Here is a 5,918-nt window from a genome sequence, read left to right as displayed (position 1 = left end):
ACGGCTGCTGCTAACTTTCTCAGCAGCACATAGCAAATGAAGTACCAATATTCATACGAAAAACACACCAATGGCTTTGTTATAGTTACCATTTATTGAATGTGTAACAATACCCTTTTATCATCTCACAAATCCTTGCAATACTACTGTAAGGTATGTATTATTCTTATCTTTTTACATAAAATATAGTTCAGACAACAGTGAATTCTCCAAAATGGGGGAAGATTTGAACCCAGATATTGGTCCCAAAGCCCATGAACTTCCTGCCACTTTGGGCTGCCTCTCTCTGTACCTTCAGGTATTATTTTAGAGTCACCAACAGAAAGTCAAAGAGTAATCACTGCATCAACATTTCTGATGTGCTTGGTGCAATTTAGAACTAGGAGGATAGATGTGTATAAAGACACTTTGCTGGGGCAAATGGCTTCTTCAGAGAAAGCTCAAGTGTGGTCACCAGAGTCATGTTGGATAGAACAATAGAATGCTGTGCTGTCAAAGCCTGGAAGCAAGAACAGTACATCACCATGGTGGAAAATCAAACTGTACCTCAAAGAGATGGATTTTTAAAACTACGAGGCCAAGAAAGCACAATCCTAAAGTATATCTGAGCTTAAATGACCAAAAATGGCACAGTGTACATAATAGCATACAGTAAAATAAATTTTTGGTCAGAATTATGTTCTTTGGTCATACTTTACACAAGAACAGCTCTTACTTATCTCTCAGCTGTATTTGCTTGACTGTCTATTAGATGCCAGTCACTCACTACTTTATTTACAAGGTAAAATGCAGATTAATCTTTAAGAGATAATGGAGAAATAAGCCTGTTATTTCTATTTTTAGCTTATTAAAAATGAGCTAAGAGTTATAATTGCTGGATCTGCACAGGTTCACAATGCCTGGACCATAAGCTTCTTAAAGCAGGAGAAGGTCCACTCCCTCGGACTCAAGGGCCCACTCAATGCCCTGCCCACAGGAAGTCTTAGAAAGCACATGCCTGGTGAATGACGAGGATACCCACACCCCACCAGAAAGAGGAGGGCACTCCAACCTCTAAAAACATTTACTGTGACTCAAAAAGTTTCTCTGTCTCTCAGGACAAAGGGGAGAACTATGCTTCCCCCACTGCCTGAGATATACAGGGATAATGGCCAATGCTGATCAGTGGAGGTGAGCATAAATGATGGACAAAGTCAGCCAGACTACTTAGATGACAGCCCCAAACTCCCTAGTGTCTGTTCTGCTGCTAGGAATCCTGTTTTGATAAGAGAAGGAAAGAGGAAAGACCAAAGCACATTCTTCTAGGGGCATGAAGGCAATTACCCAGCAACTGATGCATAGAGAAAAGTACATAAGCAAGAAGTTAAATTCTGGTTTCTTTATCTCGCAAATAAATAAATAAATTTAAGTGAACTAATAAGTGCACATCAGTATAAGAGGAAAATAAGTAACTTCAGAATTTTTCCCATATATGAAAACCATATTTTAAATATAAATAATAAAATATAAATAAAATATGTAAATAAAAAATAATAAATGCACTCAGTGCTGACTGTACTGTTTCTGTCTATAGTTTACAATGCTGACTGTAGCCCTCTCTGTCTATAAAAAGCTCTTGTCCACTGATTGTCAAGGGAGGGGGGTCAGCCTTTGGCCAGGAGTCTACCCTCCCCCCAACACACACACCAGCATCCAAAATAAAGCAAATGTTCCTTTCCATCAACTTGGCCTCTTTATTGGCTTTTGAGTGGTGAGCAGATGGAACCACCCCTCCCTTTCACTTTTTGACCATCTCTGGTCAGCCTTGGAACTATCACAGCACCTGTCATGGTGAGAGGGGAGTGAATTTTCGTGTTACAATGAAGGCACAATGAGTTAGAAGTCAGAGACCAGACCATACTCAAAACCATCTTGATTTTAGCTGGTTCAAGCCAGTTCTTGTGGGATCCTGTTTATCTCCATATCTGTACCCACCTACTTCCTTCCTGTCTCACAAGCATACACACACTGTTTCCATAGTGACGAGGCTGTCTTAGCCTGTCACCTGAGAGCCCAGACCTGGTTCTCTGTGGACCTTGATGCCTAGGTCTTTTCCTTTCCTATTTAAATAATACCCAGTTACCTTCCTTAAATGAAGGGTGCCAGGGGCTCCCATTATTTCAGGAGCAACATCAAGCCCCAGACAATAGGGAGCTACCTTATGGGTTAAAAACAACAACAACAACAAAATAAAACTGATTATATCAATACCTTCCCTTTTGGACCTTCAGGAATAGAAGAGAAATTGGTCTCTTTTTCTTCCTCAGGATTATCTCCACAGGTAACAAAGGAAACAGTCGTTAAAAGTAAGTCGGGGCCCTTAATATTCCATGAGGCTGGGGTGCGATGAAGCAGTCACCAACAAAGCCCATCAACGATTCTCTGGGAGTAAAAGTAAAACCTTGGTAATAAAATAAAGTCTACCCTTTTGTTACTCCGTTTGTGCTGAGTCAAGTTTCACTTGCTCAAAGGGTGATTCATGAAGAGGCCTCACACCCGGCCCAGCAGACAAGCCTCCCTGGTGTGAAACAGCTGCGTTGACATCTCAGCTTGGAGGGCTGAGTGCAGGATCATTGCCCCCAGCGCTGTGATTCAAGATGGCATTGAGGGGTCGAATGCAGAGACACTGAACCCGGAACTGCCATCTGGAGCCACCAGCAGCACAGCTGAGCCGGTCCTATGAGAACACCCCCGGCCCCCAGTTGACAGGAATCACATTCAGCAGCCCCCTGGAGGGTTTACAGAGGAAACAGTGTCCTCCAGAGCACATTCTACTGGCACGAGCCACAGCTGGAAGAGAGACTTCCCAGGTGGCTCAGCAGTAAATATCCCACCTGCCAATGCAGGACACTCGTGTTGATCCCTGGGTCAGTAAGACCCCCCTGGAGCAACCCACTGCAATATTCCTGCCTGGGAAGTCCCATTGCCAGAGGATCCTGGCAGGCTGCAGGCCGTGGGGCCACAAAGAGTCAGACATGACTGAGTGTCTGAGCATGAGCACATACACTCACGCACACTCCTGGCAGAAGGACCCCCACCTCCTGTCAAGGGTGAGGGGTCTCACTTGGGAGAATCGGTAACAAAATAAGAAATCAAACCGTTTCTGTTTTTCCTGGTGGCTCAGAGGGTAAAGAATCTGCCTGCAGTGCAGGAGACCCAGGTTTGATCCCTGGGTTGGGAAGATTCCCTGAAGATGGGAATGGCTACCCACTCCAGTATTCTTGCCTGGAGAATTCCATGGAATTCTCGTGGGCTATAGTTCATGACGTCACAAAGAGTCAGACACAACTAAGCGACTTACGCTTTTTCCCACTTTCTAGCAAGGAAAGCAGCTGCCATTTGGGAAGAAATGAGATCTTCTGCCTCCAGTAGTGGCTCTCACTTGGCTGCAGGGTGGAATCACCTGTGAGGTTTTAAAAAGTGTCGATTCCTACATCCCCTCCCCTGAGATTCTGATTTAACTGAGATGAGGCTTCAGCACTGGGATTTACAGAGCTCCCCTGGTGATTCAAATGTGTAGCCAAATGTGGTGATTCAAATATAAACCACTGGCCTTTGCCCTACTGAGGATATAAAGAACTCTACCTGGACGAGGAAGCAGAGTAAACACAGAATGATTCTGCAGGAGCAGGAGTGTATGTTTCTGTGTACAGGGTGTAGTTGGGGTGGGGGCCTGTGACCCCTTTTGCCCACTCTATGAGGCCTTCCTGGCCCCTCATTGCACAGTCTTTCTACGCTTCTCACCTGGATGCCTGGATTCTTCTGTGCCCTGGTGGTGATTTTCAGTATGATACAGTTGTCTCAGGAGATTTCATACAAGTCCCACCTTAGTTCATCACACACCTATGAGCAGGATTCCCAAGGGGTGGCTTGCTGGGAGGGAAATCCTGGGAACTATACAGGATGATGGACTTCCCTGGTGGCTCAGACGGTAAAGCGTCTGTCTACAGTGTGGGAGACCTGGGTTCGATCCCTGGGTTGAGAAGTTCCCTGGAGAAGGAAAAGGCAACCCACTCCAGTACTCTTGCCTAGAAAATCCCATGGACGGAGGAGCCTGGCATCCAGGGGGTCGCAAAGAGTCGGACACGATTGAGCGACTTCACTTCATACAGGATGAGCAGCTCAGCAGTAACCTCAGGAGTTGCTCCTGCGCAGGGAAGTTCAGGGAGCTACAGGCCAATGGTCAGGCATGTGTGTTGCACACAGCTGTGACTGGAACCTTCCTGTGCCTGGGATCTGAGGTGTGTGTGTGTGCTCAGTTGTGATGACTCTTTCGGACCCCATGGACAGAGGATGGGATTTCCCAGGCAGAAATACTGGAGTGGGTTGCCATTTCCTCCTCCACGGGATCTTCCCAACCCAGGGATCGAACCTGTTACTCTTGGATCTTTTGCACTGGCAGGTGGATTCCTTACCACTAGCGCCCCCTGGAGGCTTGAGGGAACTGATCCTAAAGTCAGTGACAGGTAATTTCCAGGTTCAGTGATAAAGAATCTGCCTACCAATGCAGGAGACACAGGAGATACAAGTTCGATCCCTGGGTCAGGAAGAAGCCCTGGGGAGGAAATGACAACCCTCTCCAGTATTCTATTCTTGCCTGGAAAATCTCATGAACAGAGGAGCCTGGTGGGCTACAGTCACAGGGTCACAAAGAGTTGGACATGTAATAAGAATCCCAATAAACAGCAGCTGCCCCTTATTCTGCTCTGTGTGACAAGGATGTACTTTTGCTTAACTATCATATCACATTTAATTTTTTTTGGTATATGAAAATTTATTACTATCATTCTTTCACCATCAAAATCTATGATCTTGGTCTTTCCTTCTTGTATTTGTATAAGGCAAAAAAAGAGACACTGGCTACTTTGACAGCCTTAAAGTGGACTCCAGGAATGTCACCAACAGCATGACCTTTGCAACCAAATCCAGCAACCAGAACTTCATCATTTTCCTCAATAAAATTCAAGCAACCGTCTCTGGGTACAAAAGGCTGTGATTTTTTGCCATTCTTGGTGAACTGAACCCTGACACATTTCCTGGTGGCAGAATTTGGCTGTTTGGTTTCAACCCCTATTTTTTTGAGCACAATTCTCTTGGCATGAAAAATGCATCTAAAAGGGCCTTCAGGGCTGTGCCCAAATGGGCTTTCTTGTACTGTTACCATGCTGCTTCTGGGCTTGTTGGTGGCTACAGAGCTTCCTGGCAAAGATCACAACGCTTGCTCATCCCACCCGCACCATGGGCCTGAAAGAAAGACCATCATGTTTAATTTTAATACAAGCTTGGAGGGTATTAGGATGTTAGGACCCCCACCATTTTACAGAGCTTAAGCACCTTGCTAGAGGTCATAAGACTCCTAACTGACAGATGCAGCCTCTGAGCCCCGGTAGAACCGCACAGTCCATCCCTGCACCACCCGGTCTCCCTGCCCAAAGACCTGCTCAGCCTGACTCCCTGGGTGGGTCCGTGTGGTCCCTCCAGGGGCCCACAGCCCCTTTGCTCCTATTGCCCCTGACTCAGGTCCTTCCTTTTGCAGGGCAGCTCCCGAGAGCCCCATGGTCGGCAGGAGGACACCCTTGCCCCATTCTAGCAGCTTCTCCCTGCAGCCAGCTCCCGGGGGTAGGGTCAGGCCAGGTTGTGAGGAGAAACACAAGAGAAGCAGGAAGGTGTGAACTTGTGGTCAGCACCTTCTTCTGACCTGGGACCGCCCTCTCTTCTCCTGACACTTCCCGCCACTCAGGGCAGCTCCTCTCAACGCCCCACCCCCCTCCATTACAAGTGCTCCTGAAGCTCTGCTGTGGATCAGAGTCACCAGGGGAGGGGTCAGAATGCAGAGTCCTAGGCTCCAGCCCCAAAGGTCTGATCCAACATCCCAATCC

General features: G+C 46.8%; 1 pseudogene; it reads right to left on the bottom strand.

The window, feature by feature from the left end:
- Positions 1-4,792: 4,792 nt before the first annotated feature.
- Positions 4,793-5,596, bottom strand: LOC120860777 (annotated as a pseudogene).
- Between the last annotated feature and the right edge of the window lie 322 nt (positions 5,597-5,918).

This window comes from Oryx dammah, unplaced genomic scaffold (genome assembly GCF_014754425.2).
Source record: "Oryx dammah isolate SB20612 unplaced genomic scaffold, SCBI_Odam_1.1 HiC_scaffold_11199, whole genome shotgun sequence".
Lineage (NCBI taxonomy): Eukaryota > Metazoa > Chordata > Mammalia > Artiodactyla > Bovidae > Oryx > Oryx dammah.
Note: the sequence above shows the minus strand (reverse complement) of the source record. Positions and strands in the feature narration are given on the sequence as shown.